The sequence below is a fragment of the Sebastes fasciatus genome, chromosome 10 (assembly GCF_043250625.1).
Source record: "Sebastes fasciatus isolate fSebFas1 chromosome 10, fSebFas1.pri, whole genome shotgun sequence".
Lineage (NCBI taxonomy): Eukaryota > Metazoa > Chordata > Actinopteri > Perciformes > Sebastidae > Sebastes > Sebastes fasciatus.
Window position 1 is genome coordinate 35789089 of NC_133804.1, and position 17989 is coordinate 35807077.

Genomic DNA, 17989 nt, shown 5'->3' on the forward strand with positions numbered 1-17989 from the left:
ACATGATCACAGTCTCTTCAAGAGGAAACAGCTTGTTCAGGTTTAACAAATGATTGTGGTTGGCGTTACTTAAGAAAGGAAGTTATATGACGATAAATCAACTTTGACTTCTGGTTTCAAACGGGACACAAACGTTGGTCTCCTGAGTGAACGTCCCCCGACCTCCTACGCTGCTTTTGTTGCTCATACTTCCTTGTTCAGGATGACGTGGTGGAGATGACCTCATTTAACCTTCAAACGGTCCTACAGTAGTGAGAATCAGCCCAAATGTCCCAGACGCTCAGTGGCTCGGAGAGGTCTTTGACTTGTTGGTCGTGTTAATCTTTATCTATAAAAACATGAGCTCAGGTTAAATCTGATCTGATCCAAACCTCTGGAAATAAAAACCTTCAAATTAAATTATAATAAATCTGAATATTTAGGGTGGAGCATCACTTTAATGTTGCTGTATGAAACCTCAACATGCTAATTGTGTTTAATTTTAGCAGCATTGTCAGGTATTTATTCAGAGCGTTATGATTCTACAGCTCTTATTCAGATGATCTGAGCCTCATCACAGATGTTAAACAGGTTTAGCAGCCGCTAAAAGCCGCTAATGGTCGTCTGTAGCAAAGGTTGGACGTAAAAGGACGAACATTAAAGTTAGTAAGGCAGCGCGGAGCGTAGCGGAGCGGAGCAGGAGGCTCCTCACAGCTCCAGCTGCTGACTCTGCTGACACGCTGCTCTGCTGGAAGCTCCACAGCTCCTGCATAGTAATGCTGCTTTAACACACACACACACACACACACACACACACACACACACACACACACACACACACACACACACACACACACTTAAATAAAGAGAGAAATCCTCATAGATTGCACGCAAGACCTCTATTACTGAAACTCGGCCAACCACAAAATGAACAGAGTCAGCCGTTGTGCGCCGGCGGGCGGAGGCGTGGAGACGTGGAGCCAGATCGCCGCTGAAATTGAAATTAATGTTTTTTCTAATTGGAGCGCATGTTTGTCAAAGTGACGGAGTGAACTACATCCGCTCATATATATATATATATACAGTATTGACAATAAACAGACTATTAAAACATTGCACCTTGAGAATGAAATGAAATTCCACCTGAATGATAATATTGCACAATATGAATTACAATATAATAATGAATATAATATTTAGCTCCTCTTTGATAATTGTTAATTTAATTACATGTATTTTTTCTTTTTAATCCTGCACTAAATAAACTAATGATTAATAATAATACTAATGATTAGTACTAATATTCCTCAGTATCTTAATTATAGAGAGAATTATTGATTTAATTACTGACCATTTGAGCAGCAAAAACAAAAAGCTGTAAATGTAAATGAGGACTCGTTTAATTTAAACAGTCGGCACCAAAAGCTCATTTAGTTTGACATAAATTTACACATTTTAGACTTTATGATAAATACTTCACTTGAGACATTCAATATTTGATCAACTTTAAGATCTCAGACTCTTAATCATGAAACGTGATTCTCCAGTTGGTCATGTGATTTCTGTTTGATCCATTTGTAGAATAAAGTTTATGACGTGCTACTTTACTTTGCGTTGAACATCTAGATGATTGTCAGACAGTTGCTCCGTGCAACAAGCTGTAAAATAACTTGAAATATATATATTTATTAATGAGGTTAACGACGTGGAACCACCTCGGGTCCAGACTGAAATATCTCAACAACTGTTAGATGCATTGCCATTAAACGTTCTCCAGACGTTATCGGTTCTCAGACGATGCATCATGATCACTTTGGTGATCCGTGAATGTTTCCTCCAGCGCCTTGACCCCGTTTACACCTGGCAGGAGTTTTAATGTGATCGGATTGCAAACAGATGGTGACGTGTAATCTGATTCCATTTACAGCTGTAAATGGAATCAGATTAAATCACATGTAGAAACAATCCGGGTACGAGACTCATCTTAATGCCTCTGTGGCTGTACTTTGTGTTTCCTGTTAATTGACCAATGTTAGCGTGCTAACAAGCTAAACTAATTAAGAATTTAACGACACATAAAAATACACCAGCGGGAGTTCTTTAGATAGTTAGATAGTTTATCACTATTTTGGAGGCAAAAACTCACGTCATCCGATTTAGAGCAGTTTATTTGACATTATAATATTTTGTATGAGTGTGATATAACTTCAATAAGGTATAATTAAAATATGTTATGATGACTCCAAGAGATGTAGAAACATCTCAAATATGATCCAGAGAAATGGACGGCCAGCAGCAGAAAACAGGGTTAGTAAACAGTGAAAATGTTTTTTATATTCTTCTTCAGTCTGAGTGGAGGAACAGTTAAAGACTAACAAAGACCTTTTTCATAGTTTTCTTTTGTTTCTGTGGAGTTTGAATGAAGTGTGTTTTGAGGATCAGAGAGGTAAAATCACTGTTATCTGACTGGAGGCTGGTGGCTTTGAGTTCTGTACATTGATAAATTATAATAATTGTCCAAAGCCCTTTTGATTTCATTTATTATATATTCATTTAAAGGCGTGTCACAGAGCATCGCACCAGAGACCCGGATGTCATGTTTCCATCACCGATGATCGGAGCTCGAGCCGATAAATACCTGAGTCTACTGAATGAATGCAGATTGTGACCTTTCACACTGAAGACTAACAGAAGCTTTATTTGTTACTGGTTACTTTAAAGATTTTGATTTAAATTCAACATACTCCTGTCCTTCATAAATGTGTTCTGATATAGAGTGTAAATAAAAGCCTGCGTTAATCTAAAGGGGGATGATGGTGAACGTCGGGGTGACGGTGGTTAACAGGCGGGTTAAACGTCTGCTGTTTAAATCCTATTTAATGAGATCTAAACCTCATGCAGGTCAACCTCAATAGATGCCGTTTCCATTTGACGGCGACTAAATGTCATTATAAAACTCTGTGAAAACCATAAAGTAAATATCATCATAGATCTCAGCAGGAGGAATCAGATACTCAGTTTGGGTTTCCATCCATCCCACTCGTGTCTGCTCTTGATCCGATTACAAACAGGAAGTGGCCGGCTGAGTGCTCGCCGCAGCGCTGCATGAAGGGAGCATCAGTCACCGGCCACCATTAGCCACAGACCTGCTCGTCGGATTTCCTCCTTTAGTGCAATTAGACACACTTTGGTTGCATGACCACGCCGCTCTGATGTGCAGTTACAGAGGTCAGGATATGTTGCCTTCAGGCGCTTCTGGTTTCCTGCCAATCAGAGGGCGAGACACAATCTCTGAGGCGACCGTCTCACGGACGGATCGGGGCATTTCTGTCCTGACAGAACAGCAGGGACTCTGTTAGAAACCCAGCTGGACTCGGCATTCATTGTGATTTATCAGCGTTAACGGTGAAGTGTGTAGAGCAGCAGTGTTCTCCTACGGTAATATGTTCCTGCTAGAACCCGCTAGAGGCTGCAGTGTTCACTAAACCCCAAATAAAACTGCTTTAACAGAACTAACAGCAAACTGATGATCTGGAACACACCGGAACGCTTAGTGCTAAAGATCAGCTCATCAGCATCATGATGTGATCATCCTCTGGGGAGCAGGAATGTGAAATAGAGATGTGCTGGAAATCTTCCCATTAGATTAGTGACGCCATCAGAACCGATGCTTTGGTATCAAGTCCATCCTAAAACTCTGAAAAGGTGACGGAACTTATTGTTCTACAGTCCTGCAGGTACTGTCGGCTCTGAGTCGGAGCACGGAGGCGTTAACGCTCAGCGTGATGTTCATCGCAGTCTTCACCGTCTACAAACTAAACAGTCTGAGGAGGATGAAGTCAACCAATGTCAGGGTTAGGGTTAGTTTCCAGGGTTAGGGTTAGGTTTAGGGTTAGGGTTAGGGTTAGTTTCCAGGGTTAGGGTTAGGGTTAGGGTTAGTGTTAGTTTCCAGGGTTAGGGTTAGGTTTAGGGTTAGGGTTAGGGTTAGTTTCCAGGGTTAGGGTTAGGTTTAGGGTTAGGGTTAGGGTTAGGGTTAGTTTCCAGGGTTAGGGTTAGGTCTAGGGTTAGGGTTAGTTTCCAGGGTTAGGGTTAGGGTTAGCTTCCAGGGTTAGGGTTAGGGTTAGGGTTAGCTTCCAGGGTTAGGGTTAGGGTTAGGGTTAGGGTTAGGGTTAGTTTCCAGGGTTAGGGTTAGGGTTAGCTTCCAGGGTTAGGGTTAGTTTCCAGGGTTAGGGTTAGGGTTAGGTTTAGGGTTAGCTTCCAGGGTTAGGGTTAGGGTTAGGGTTAGTTTCCAGGGTTAGGGTTAGGGTTAGGGTTAGGGTTAGGGTTAGGGTTAGGGTTAGTTTCCAGGGTTAGGGTTAGGGTTAGGGTTAGTTTCCAGGGTTAGGGTTAGGGTTAGGGTTAGGGTTAGGGGTTAGGGTTAGGGTTAGGGTTAGGGTTAGTTTCCAGGGTTAGGGTTAGGGTTAGGGTTAGGGTTAGTTTCCAGGGTTAGGGTTAGGGTTAGGGTTAGTTTCCAGGGTTAGGGTTAGGGTTAGGGTTAGGGTTAGGGGTTAGGGTTAGGGTTAGGGTTAGGGTTAGTTTCCAGGGTTAGGGTTAGGGTTAGGGTTAGGGTTAGGGTTAGGGTTAGTTTCCAGGGTTAGGGTTAGGGTTAGGGTTAGGGTTAGTTTCCAGGGTTAGGGTTAGGGTTAGGGTTAGTTTCCAGCACCGACTACGTTGTGAATGAACTTTGAAATACCACTTTTGTAAATAATCATTTATCAATTAAAAAGTCTGGTCATCAGTTGGTTCCATCTTCTCCCGTCTGAGGTTTCGTCGTTTTCTCACCGTAAATTGAATCTCTTTGTGTTTTCAGACTGTGTTTTAAACTCATTTGGGACCCTGGGGGAACTTCAGATGGGAATTCCATCTATTTGACCTAAATAGTAAAGTGATTAACAAACATATTCACTAATTGCTTAGTTAATTGGTGCCAGATTGGTTCCACTGGTGCATTGGCAGCGGTCTATTATATTTTAAATCCTGCTCTTGTTAAAAGCGATAAGAGAAACGATGTGAATCCAATAAACACAGGAAATAAAGCTCTCTGTGTCCAACTCTCCACCTCTTCAAGCCAGTGCTTCTCTGTTTCCCTCCCACTCTCCCTGCCTCCCTCGTCCACGTTCACTTAGCCTCCCGTGTAACTGACAGGCTGCAGTCATGGAGGTGAACAGCACGGCAGCCATTTTAATACCATCAACGCCCACGTCCTGCCAATTAGAGCTGCTGGCAGTGTCTGATGATGGAGCTATTAAAAGAGACGTTCGGGGTCTATCTGACAGATGGATTCATGCCTCCTGTGTCTAAATAAAACCCGCCCACCGCTCCGCCCACAGCTGACACGTCTCACCTCCACAGCTAGCACCGGTATACCTTCGACAAGCAGCGGCAGCAGCACCGAGGTGGGAGGAATTAACACCTGCATACCGTAAACACTGTACACATGTACGCAGGGACGCCTGCTGCAGGCTCAGATGTTAATCTGTGGGATAGAAAAGGACGGTCATTAAAAGCAAACACCGATAATAAAAGTATTAACTGGGGTGGTAGGTGAGGTGAGATGAGATGAGATGAGATGAGAGGAGGATGGATGGAAGGAGGAGATGGGAGAAGGTTGGATGAGGAGCTGCAGGAGGTGGTGGGATGATGGGGGAGCTCGGGGAACATCACAGGAGGTGGTGGGAGGTGATGATGGGATGTTAGAGGAGGTGAGAGACGGAGATGTAGGGGTGTGTGATGTGAGAAGCTGGGGGGATTGTAGGTAGGAGGAGGGGATGGAGGGGGGGAGGCAGAAGGAGATAATGAGAGGCCATGAAATTAAAGTTGCTGATGAGAGGAGGCGATGGGAAGTCACATCTATCCCGTCCCGCCAGGAATTTTGCAGTTTTATTTTTAAAGCCCCAAAGTTTTTCTGAGAAAACTAGAATAAGTGCCTTGTGGTTGAATCCCTCCGCCAACCGAAGAGTCATCACTTCATCATGTTATCTGGTTAGTCATTTGTGTGAAATCGTCATTATTAGCAAATTAATTCTTAAGTTATGGCCAAAAAAAAACTGTTTTATGAGGTCACAATGACCTTTGACAACCAAAATCTAATCAGTTCATCCTTCAGTCCAAGTGGATGTCCACAAGGCGTTCACGAGAATGGTACGACCCAAAAACACATTGCCTCCTGCCACGGCTGTCACCGGCGTGGAGGCATAAAAATGGTCAAACTGAAAGACGGGGCCTCGTGAAAGAAAACGATTTATGAACAAATTTCCTCTTATTTTTGTTCATATCCACATTATGTTCTAGTCTTCTTTAGTACCCACTCTAATACCTGCCCTCATAGTGTTTAGGAGGCGTTACCCACTCTAATACCTGCCCTCATAGTGTTTAGGAGGTGTTACCTACTCTAATACCTGCCCTTATAGTGTTTAGGAGGTGTTACCTACTCTAATACCTGCCCTCATAGTGTTTAGGAGGTGTTACCTACTCTAATACCTGCCCTTATAGTGTTTAGGAGGTGTTACCCACTCTAATACCTGCCCTCATAGTGTTTAGGAGGTGTTACCTACTCTAATACCTGCCCTTATAGTGTTTAGGAGGTGTTACCCACTCTAATACCTGCCCTCATAGTGTTTAGGAGGTGTTACCTACTCTAATACCTGCCCTTATAGTGTTTAGGAGGTGTTACCCACTCTAATACCTGCCCTTATAGTGTTTAGGAGGTGTTACCTACTCTAATACCTGCCCTTATAGTGTTTAGGAGGTGTTACCCACTCTAATACCTGCCCTTATAGTGTTTAGGAGGCGTTACCCACTCTAATACCTGCCCTTATAGTGTTTAGGAGGCGTTACCCACTCTAATACCTGCCCTCATAGTGTTTAGGAGGCATTACCCACTCTAATACCTGCCCTTATAGTGTTTAGGAGGCGTTACCCACTCTAATACCTGCCCTCATAGTGTTTAGGAGGCGTTACCCACTCTAATACCTGCCCTTATAGTGTTTAGGAGGTGTTACCCACTCTAATACCTGCCCTCATAGTGTTTAGGAGGTGTTACCCACTCTAATACCTGCCCTTATAGTGTTTAGGAGGTGTTACCCACTCTAATACCTGCCCTCATAGTGTTTAGGAGGCGTTACCCACTCTAATACCTGCCCTTATAGTGTTTAGGAGGTGTTACCTACTCTAATACCTGCCCTTATAGTGTTTAGGAGGCGTTACCCACTCTAATACCTGCCCTCATAGTGTTTAGGAGGTGTTACCCACTCTAATACCTGCCCTTATAGTGTTTAGGAGGCGTTACCCACTCTAATACCTGCCCTTATAGTGTTTAGGAGGTGTTACCCACTCTAATACCTGCCCTTATAGTGTTTAGGAGGCGTTACCCACTCTAATACCTGCCCTTATAGTGTTTAGGAGGCGTTACCCACTCTAATACCTGCCCTTATAGTGTTTAGGAGGTGTTACCTACTCTAATACCTGCCCTCATAGTGTTTAGGAGGTGTTACCTACTCTAATACCTGCCCTTATAGTGTTTAGGAGGTGTTACCCACTCTAATACCTGCCCTCATAGTGTTTAGGAGGTGTTACCTACTCTAATACCTGCCCTCATAGTGTTTAGGAGGTGTTACCTACTCTAATACCTGCCCTCATAGTGTTTAGGAGGTGTTACCCACTCTAATACCTGCCCTCATAGTGTTTAGGAGGCGTTACCCACTCTAATACCTGCCCTTATAGTGTTTAGGAGGTGTTACCTACTCTAATACCTGCCCTCATAGTGTTTAGGAGGTGTTACCTACTCTAATACCTGCCCTTATAGTGTTTAGGAGGTGTTACCCACTCTAATACCTGCCCTTATAGTGTTTAGGAGGTGTTACCCACTCTAATACCTGCCCTCATAGTGTTTAGGAGGTGTTACCTACTCTAATACCTGCCCTCATAGTGTTTAGGAGGTGTTACCCACTCTAATACCTGCCCTCATAGTGTTTAGGAGGTGTTACCTACTCTAATACCTGCCCTCATAGTGTTTAGGAGGTGTTACCTACTCTAATACCTGTGTAAGAACTGACTTGGATAGTTAAAAATGTGTTTGGTGCTTCTGGAGAATTATAATATATATAAAAATAATCCAAATCAAAAACTACCTTTTATGAGACAAATTCAAGTAAAACCCTCAAACTCCACAAACAGACATGTGTCCCTGGAACTACAATTTATCTAAAAATAAAGACTAAAAAGGTTCAGAAATGTAGGAAAATTATTTTGAAAAGCTTTTGCAAATTCATTTTGGAATGCAACTGCAAGGTCCTAGAGAGACTGACAATTTAACAAATAGCAATGGAAGCACTTTAGCGCGTCAGGAAACCTCAAACTGAGGAGTTTGGAGTTTGTTCTGGGGAGATCGCAGTGGGACCGGATGTCTGCGTGGCTATTACTTAAAGGTCAAATCAAACGTATTAAATCAGGAGGATGAAAACAGTAACTCAGTCACGGCATCTCTGCATTTATCTCGTTATGATAGTTGGCCTTGTTTTCTATCCACCACTGCAGCCCAGTATTTCTATCAGATCCACTGAACCTGAGCTGAGATCATTCCAGAGAACTACTGTATTAACAGTTTACAGAAAACTGAACTAAAGCTGCAGTTTTCTGTAAAGTCCAGCTGAGTTGACGGAGCTTCTATTGAGTCGTTGGTGTGGTTGTTTCATGTGTGTGTTGTCACTGTCAACCAGGTCAGCAGCGTGTTGTATGTAGAGATTGTCCAACCACAGAGCATCCTTACAGGTGGACAGAAACGTTATATTATTCATGAAGAATATGACAGATTTCAGCTTTAACGCATGTTCCTCTGTCTGACTGACAGCTCGCCACCGACTCTCTGAGTTCTCCTCGGTAACATCCTCCCATCTGGCTCCCCGGCTGCACAAAACAAACACTTAGACATTTCTGCAAATAGCTTCTGACCCACCTCCACCAGCAGGTGTAATCTGGATATCAGCAGCAGATGGTTGAAATCAACTATTTTCCACTCATGTAGTTGAACTGCAGCCTGTCAGTCGGCAGCGGATCGTACAGACGCTTCACCTCAGACGTAAAAACTAAAGATCATCATCGTGTTTCAGTGTTTACATTAAAAGAAGCTTCTGTTTCTGCACAAATATACAGATATGATAGCGTAGTGTTTGGGTCACTGCTGTTATGCTGCAACATTTCTGTCCTCATGAATTACTCTCTCATATTCCCTTTAAAATAAATAACAGATGGCTTAGATTATAGATGAAGGTCTTTATCACATAAACACAGAATAATGCACATTAAAAACACGTTTTGTATTTTTTTTTTGGTACATGGCTTAATTTTGTTACATACTGGTTTAATTTTACCACGTCCCCAGTGCAAAGTCATCAACTTCTACAAGGACTGTACGCCATAAAATGATAAAATACTCAAAATACTCACAAACAAACAGAACATTTAACCAGAAGATGCTCGTGTTAATGTGTGAAACCAACCTGTTGTTAATTAAGTTTCTTTACAAACGTCCTTTAAAGGACAAACAGGATGTTTTTCCAAAAGGTAACTAAGTGGTTTTATTTCCTAAACTTAGCCAAGTGTTTTTATTTGAATTCACAGCGTGAACAACGTGAACAACGTGAACAACGTGAACAACGTGAACAACGTGAACAGCGTGTTTACTGACACCGAAGTGGAACGTCATAGTTTGATGTATTGAACTACTCAGGACGTTCGAAAGAGACGCCTGTCAAAGCGTCGGTATGTGATGAGTTGGGATGAGAACGGGTTGTTTTGGACGTTTCAGGGACGGCGTGACAGTTTCCGCTTGTTACAATAATAATGTCTTGTCAAAATAAACTTCAAACGTAGGTTTACTAACTTTTTAGATTTACTTATTTTTTAGGTTTACTCAGTTTTTAGATTTAGTTTTTAGATTTACTTAGTTTTTAGGTTTCCTCTAAACTTAACTACGGTAAAATAAGTCAACTTTTGGTATCAGACAGGACATGAACAGCTGTCTCCGGGGAGAAAGTCCTGTGTTTGTGTGACCTGCCCGACCTTTCGTTACACAGACTGTCTCACTATTTAAACTACGTCAGTTTATCTGAGCCTCTAATAATGACGCGTCAACGTTGACTTGGTTTCACAGCCGTCTGCTGGGTGAAAAGATATATGTCCTCTACCCAAAAAATGAACGCTGAATTGAATGTTGTCGAGCTATCGATTAGTTGATTTATTAAGGACAGCTGTGGCTCAGAGGCTGTGGCTCAGAGGGTAGAGCAGGTTGTCCACCAATCGGAAGGTCGGTGGTTCGATCCCCGGCTGCTCCGGGTCACATGTCGATGTGTCCTTGAGCAAGACACTTAACCCCAAATTGCTCCCGGAGGCATAGCCATCGGTGTGTGAATGAGTATTTAGATTAAATCCTGATGGGCAAAGTTGGCACCTTAGTAGCCTCTGCCATCAGTGTATGAATGTGTGTGTGAATGGGTGAATACTGACATGTAGTGTAAAGCGCTTTGAGTGGTCGGAAGACTAGAAAAGCGCTATATAAGTCCAAGTCCAAGTCCAAGTCCATTAGATCAACTGATCTGTGAAACTGAGTTTCTTCACAAAAGAATCACTGAAGCAGCCCTTTAACTCTGCTGTTTACCAGAGACGTACAAGAGTCTTAGAAATAATTCATTCAGCATGAAAAAGCATCAAAATTACTAATTGACTCAAGAAATGTGAGTGGACCAGAAGGAGTGATCAGTCAACTAATCGGCTAAGAGGAGGCGTCCCTATTCACAGTTCACATCCCGTCCTAATGGGACACTAGAGGAAAAGCCAGGGGGGGGGCACAAACTCATTACATTCATCAGGAGGTCGGGGGGGACGACCAGAACATGTATAAGATGTCAATATGTAGAAGTTAATGAGTTCACTGCAGTCAACAGACTCTCGTCTCTGAGGAGAAGGAGTTTAGAGACACTTTGATATTTCATGGTACTCTGGCCAGTCGCTGGAGATGAATCATCACACCCGCTGCTAACCTGAGGAATTATTTTTCCTCTCTTTACATTTGATGGCACACTAACTGCTCGCCTGCCGCGTTGTTACCGAGGTGCCCATTAGATATTTCAGCTTTCATCCATCCCGTATAGTAACCTTCAGCGGCAGACGGTTCTGCTGGGAGACAATAAGCTCTCTGTTCTTTTGATTCTTGGCTCTGTCTGAGCAGACGGAGCCTTTAATCAGCCCGGTCGGACGCCCAGACTACACATGTCCTCCAATTTCTCCACTTTTCATCTCCAGCCTTTGAAATGCAGAACTTCACTAATGGCTTTCGCTTGTCACAGGATCAATACGTTCCCTGTACATCCCGAGAGAATAACACGCTATTAATTTGTTGGACCGGATAGATCATGACAGCGCCGTGTCTACCTTGTTTTAAAAGCATCGCGGCGCGTCATGTGTGGCTGTGATGTACTGTAAGCCTGAGTGACAGAGCGCTCAGGAAGAGGATGGCAGAGCTTGAACTTTAAACCCTCCATCTGAGTCCTAGAAAGGTCCCCCCTCCCCGATGTAATCCATAAACTCACGGCGTTAAGTGCAGGAGGATTATTAGCACAGAGGCGACGTGTGGAAGCAGATAAAGCCTGGACCATATGGGTGTTCAGCATCCGCTCTCAGGGCCGGAGGAGGCTTTCTAGGCCAGAAAGCTGCGAGGGAGGAAACCTCGGCAGATGTTGTCGGCTCGTCCGTTTGTCCGGCGTATTCATCCGGAACAGAACGGACAGATTTGTGACCGCCGATTTCTGGAACGGGATGTTCGGAAGGAGAAAACATGGCCGCCAGTAGGCTTCTGATCAAAATGTTGATGCAACATGTTTTATTCATTCAGAGAAACAAAAGAAAAACAGGTGGAAAGTTTACAGATCTCAATGATTTATTGTTTCAGAAACACTTGAATGATGACTTTCAGTTTTATAACAACAGTTGGAACGACTCCTTCATTCTTAATCTGTTTTATCTCTTTCATTTTCCTTCTTGGCTAAATGGTGACACCTCCATCTGTCACCAAATTCTGGCCAAAATCTGTCATCATTTTCTGTTCCTCAAAACAAATGACAAACTGAAAATGAAGATTAAGATGCAATGAATGAATGTGTATGAACTAAGTACTCTGCTAACTGCTAACAAAGACTGTGTTCACATGGAGGGTTTATCTTTAGATTAAGATAAACATTTTACAACTTCTGCATCGCCTTGACGGATCAGCTGCTTTCTCAGCACTCTGCAGTGGATTCCCAATGTTTGATGTGTGGAAGCCGGTCTCAGGACGGCGTATAAATACCATGACATCACACGGACATTCAGCGCGTCATGACGACGCATTTTAGCATGTTTTGCGTGTAATTTGTACGCCATGCAAATGTCGACAGTTTAGTTCAGGCAACAAAACCACTTAGTTAAGGTAAGGGAAAACATCGTGGTTGGGCTTAAAATAAGTACGTAAACTAAGTAAAATACGTACGGAAACAACTACGGAAAACGTCAATAAAAAACACGTCACAAACGTAACTTACAAAACAACACCAGTCTGTAACACGGGTCTCCGGGTTAAAAGTCCTGTGTTTGTTGGACCCATCCACTAATCAAGTCATCTCTCTCGCTTCTTATTACGTTTTTTATACGTCACTAACTCTCACCGTAGCATTTATACACGGATGCGTTTACAAATGACACGTGGAAATCGCAGAAACAACCGTCAACTTTCAACAGTTTCCGCCAAACTAACCAAATCTTCACATTCTTTGTGTTGATTTATTGACTGAAGTCTGAGTGTCAGAGATCTCAGTGAATTACACCAAACCATCTGCATGACTACCACAGTGACAAAGGGCTTGATTTGAACTGTTAAAGCATTTAAGGTGAAAAGGCAGCCACAGCTTGTCTTCTAGATAAGAACTATTCACACAATGTGCTCCAAATAAACACAAAAGTGTGTTCTTCAGTTTAGAAAACAAACCTTTCCACCACTCAGGAATGTTTGTATGTGACCTTTGACTCCTCTTGTGTTTCCAATAGAAGCGTACGTGCACATTACACCTAAAGTGTTTGCAGTGAAGCCCGTTAAACTTCCAGTGGAGGTTTCTATTTGTGTTTTCTACTGTTTGGTTGGCTCACCCCTTTGACTCACTGTTTTTCGCCCCAACCCCTCTCATCACAGTTGTGAATATTTTCACATTAGTCGTGGGTGGCTGATGAAGTTGCATTGTTTAATGAGAAGTTTTAGTCGGTGGTGTCAGGTTGGTCTGTTTACCAGATCTCAGCTTGTGGGAGGCTGGCATCTGTTTCTCTCTGACTGGAAAGCTCCGAGTGTCAGCTTGTTAAAAAAAACACAACAACTCAACAATGGGTTGGAAAATATTTAATATCTATAGATGAAAAAACAAGCAATGCGTGGTAAAAAAAACACAATATAACAAAGCCTAATTGAAGGTAGAAAAAAAGGAGAAAGAGAAAAGTATGCAAGAGTTTGAAGGCAAAAAGAGCCAAAAGTAAAGTTGTGCAGACTGCTAGTGTGAAAGGTTAGCAGAGAAAGACACCGATACGTCGGTCGGTCGGTCGGTCGGTCGGTCGGTCGGGCCGGTCGGTCGGTCGGTCGGTCAGTCGGTCTTCCTGAAACACAGTAAGCTGGTGGCCTTCAGGTCTGAGGATGTGATAAGAACCATTTTATTAAGTTACCTGGTTCGTGTCGTTCGCCCGCCACTAGTGAACCGACTCATGGATGAGTCTTTAGGTTCACCTACAACCACCTTCGGCTCAGGAGTTGTGTGGTCATGAATGACTCGTTTTTAACCTCTTTTACCAGCCGGACCCGGTGCCGGACCCGGTACCGGGTTCAGCTGAGCTGTGTGTTAAAACACTGTCTTTAAAAACTCCATCAAATGCTGTGGTGGTCTTTTTCTGACTACTTTCTAAAAGACGAGGCCTTAACGCCACTAAAACAACTCTTTTTGTCCAAACAATGTTTGTTTGACAATGATTTGAATATTTTAGTTACAAAATCAACGAACCAGAAATTGTATTTTTACTTTATAATATTTTTATATTGAATGTACATACTTGATTTTGGTTTCTTTTTTGTTATCATATTTACATTGTTATTGATCATATTTGTTATTATCTAAGTTTTACTTGATCATATTTCATTATTATAATAAAACTGCTCCATTTGGAGTCAAAATTACACAATTTAATAGTTGTGTTTTATTGATTTTATACTGTGCACCTTGGTAGAATGTTATGATGCACAATGGTAGAATGTGATGATGCACAATGGTAGAATGTGCTGATGCACCTTGGTAGAATGTTATGATGCACAATGGTAGAATGTGATGATGCACAATGGTAGAATGTGATGATGCACAATGGTAGAATGTGCTGATGCACAATGGTAGAATGTGCTGATGTACAATGGTAGAATGTGCTGATGCACAATGGTAGAATGTGCTGATGCACAATGGTAGAATGTGCTGATGTACAATGGTAGAATGTGATGATGCACAATGGTAGAATGTGAGGATGCACAATGGTAGAATGTGCTGATGCACAATGGTAGAATGTGATGATGCACAATGGTAGAATGTGATGATGCACAATGGTAGAATGTGATGATGCACAATGATAGAATGTGATGATGCACAGGGTGAATGTCATGGCTGAAGGCTCCATAGTGGTCACGTCGCCTCCTGTAGTGGATATCAGGAGTATTTTAGAGCCAGAGTTCCTTTCAAGAGGTAGAAAACCCATTTGGTACACTTTGTGTATCCCAGTGGTCCAGATGGAGAGTCCTCCTGGTCCTATCCTGACTAAAACCTTTATAGAATCTATGTGCTTTGTGTTATTTATATCTGCTTTGGCTCAGTTGTAGTCGAGGAGTTGCTGAATGAATTCAGAGGTGTCTCTGTGCACGGCATCGTTGCTATAATGGTGTTATCCACTGTCTGATCTAGAAAACATTTTAAACAGGTTTCCTTTGGTTCATCCCAGTTTACTCAGGCATAGTAACAGTCACAGTGTTACTGACACTGGGGATGAATTATCTGAGGTCTTACCTATCCATGGAGACCAAGATCAAGCAGATAGACCTGCTAGTTGTGGAGCTATTCTTCAGTTATCTTGGGTCGGTCTGTCTAGGAGAACCACACCTTCCAGCACCTATAGGAGTGAATAGGTTCAGGTAAGAGGCCGGTGGACAGGTATTCCTCCAACGTAACGACAGGACAGTGAGGGTTCTCTGGCTCCATCATTTCAAAGCTAGGGCTAGTAGAGTTCTTCAAAACCATTTTTTGTTCTATTTCTTGAAATTGTCTTTACATCCTGACGTCAATCAATCAATCAATCAATCAATCAATCAATCAATCAATCAATCAATCAATCAATCAATCAATCAATCAATCAATCAAATCCTCACTGTACATATCAACATTCATACTGTGACCCTGACCAGAGACCCTGACCGTCAGAGACCCTGATCAGAGACCCTGACCGTCAGAGACCCTGACCGTCAGAGACCCTGATCAGAGACCCTGACCAGAGACCCTGACCGTCAGAGACCCTGATCAGAGACCCTGATCAGAGACCCTGATCAGAGACCCTGACCGTCAGAGACCCTGATCAGAGACCCTGACCAGAGACCCTGACCGTCAGAGACCCTGATCAGAGACCCTGATCAGAGACCCTGACTGTGTGTGAGTCTTTATTTTCCGTCTCCGTCTCCAGCAGCTGACTGAAACGTGGCCCCTCCTCGCTGCACATTGATTTCTATTGGATTCTACCAGGCCTCCTGTCTTGTTAGTGAAGCCTGTTGTATCTTTTCCATCAGTAAACCAGCAGACTGGGGATGTCCCAAAGCAATCCGCGGGATCAGGATCAGGACCGACTGAGGTGTTTTTTTAATGGATCTGTATCGGCTATATGAAGATGGATCCATTTCTGATCCTCTGTTTATTGTAACCTAATCCACTGTGGCTCCGGCTGTCAGGAACACTCGCTTCTAACGCAAAGTGAGCGAAACTCAGGCCGACCAAACAGCAGCCTGCGGGTCCAGTTAACGTCCACGCTGACAGCAAGAAGAGAGCTGCTGGGGGTTAAAAGATGCTCTGATCCTCAGAAGAAGCTCACTTCTAAAGTGCTTCTGTCCAACACTATTAAAGGACAGCTGTGATGCAGGTTATATGAAGAGTTATTCACCCGACTGTCCACAATGGAATGACAACGTGTGTGACATCACACCACATTCTGATTATTCAGTCTGACATCAGGTTTATTCCAGTAATCTATTCCAGTAGTTTATTCCAGTAGTTTATTCTAGTAGTTTATTCCAGTAGTTTATTCTAGTAGTTTATTCTAGTAGTTTATTCTAGTAGTTTATTCCAGTAGTTTATTCTATTAGTTTATTCTAGTAGTTTATTCCAGTAGTTTATTCTAGTAGTTTATTCTAGTAGTTTATTCCGGTAGTTTATTCTAGGTAGTTTATTCCGGTAGTTTATTCTAGTAGTTTATTCCAGTAGTTTATTCTAGTAGTTTATTCTAGTAGTTTATTCTAGTAGTTTATTCCAGTAGTTTATTCTAGTAGTTTATTCTAGTAGTTTATTCTAGTAGTTTATTCTAGTAGTTTATTCTAGTAGTTTATTCCGGTAGTTTATTCTAGTAGTTTATTCCAGTAGTTTATTCTAGTAGTTTATTCTAGTAGTTCATTCTAGTAGTTTATTCCAGTAGTTTATTCCAGTAGTTTATTCTAGTAGTTTATTCTAGTAGTTTATTCCAGTAGTTTATTCTAGTAGTTTATTCCGGTAGTTTATTCCAGTAGTTTATTCCAGTAGTTTATTCCGGTAGTTTATTCTAGTAGTTTATTCCAGTAGTTTATTCTAGTAGTTTATTCCGGTAGTTTATTCCAGTAGTTTATTCCAGTAGTTTATTCTAGTAGTTTATTCCAGTAGTTTATTCTAGTAGTTTATTCTAGTAGTTTATTCTAGTAGTTTATTCTAGTAGTTTATTCCGGTAGTTTATTCTAGTAGTTTATTCCAGTAGTTTATTCCAGTAGTTTATTCTAGTAGTTTATTCCGGTAGTTTATTCCGGTAGTTTATTCCAGTAGTTTATTCTAGTAGTTTATTCTAGTAGTTTATTCCAGTAGTTTATTCTAGTAGTTTATTCTAGTAGTTTATTCTAGTAGTTTATTCTAACAGTTTATTCTAGTAGTTTATTCCAGTAGTTTATTCTAGTAGTTTATTCTAGTAGTTTATTCTAGTAGTTTATTCTAGTAGTTTATTCCGGTAGTTTATTCTAGTAGTTTATTCCAGTAGTTTATTCTAGTAGTTTATTCCGGTAGTTTATTCCGGTAGTTTATTCCGGTAGTTTATTCTAGTAGTTTATTCTAGTAGTTTATTCCGGTAGTTTATTCTAGTAGTTTATTCCGGTAGTTTATTCCAGTAGTTTATTCTAGTAGTTTATTCTAGTAGTTTATTCCAGTAGTTTATTCTAGTAGTTTATTCTAGTAGTTTATTCCAGTAGTTTATTCTAGTAGTTTATTCTAGTAGTTTATTCTAACAGTTTATTCTAGTAGTTTATTCCAGTAGTTTATTCTAGTAGTTTATTCTAGTAGTGTATTCTAGTAGTTTATTCTAGTAGTTTATTCTAGTAGTTTATTCCAGTAGTTTATTCTAGTAGTTTATTCTAGTAGTTTATTCCAGTAGTTTATTCCAGTAGTTTATTCCAGTAGTTTATTCTAGTAGTTTATTCCAGTAGTTTATTCTAGTAGTTTATTCTAGTAGTTTATTCCAGTAGTTTATTCTAGTAGTTTATTCTAGTAGTTTATTCTAGTAGTTTATTCCAGTAGTGTATTCTAGTAGTTTATTCTAGTAGTTTATTCTAGTAGTTTATTCTAATAGTTTATTCTAGTAGTTTATTCCAGTAGTG

At 41.5% G+C, this 17989-nt stretch overlaps 1 long non-coding RNA gene across 1 annotated transcript; it reads left to right on the top strand.

The window, feature by feature from the left end:
* Nucleotides 1-14292: 14292 nt before the first annotated feature.
* LOC141774880 (uncharacterized) lies at nucleotides 14293-16348 on the top strand. The gene is made up of 2 exons (XR_012595497.1): nucleotides 14293-15250; nucleotides 15793-16348. It is a non-coding gene; the product is annotated as an uncharacterized LOC141774880 (long non-coding RNA).
* Nucleotides 16349-17989: the final 1641 nt, after the last annotated feature.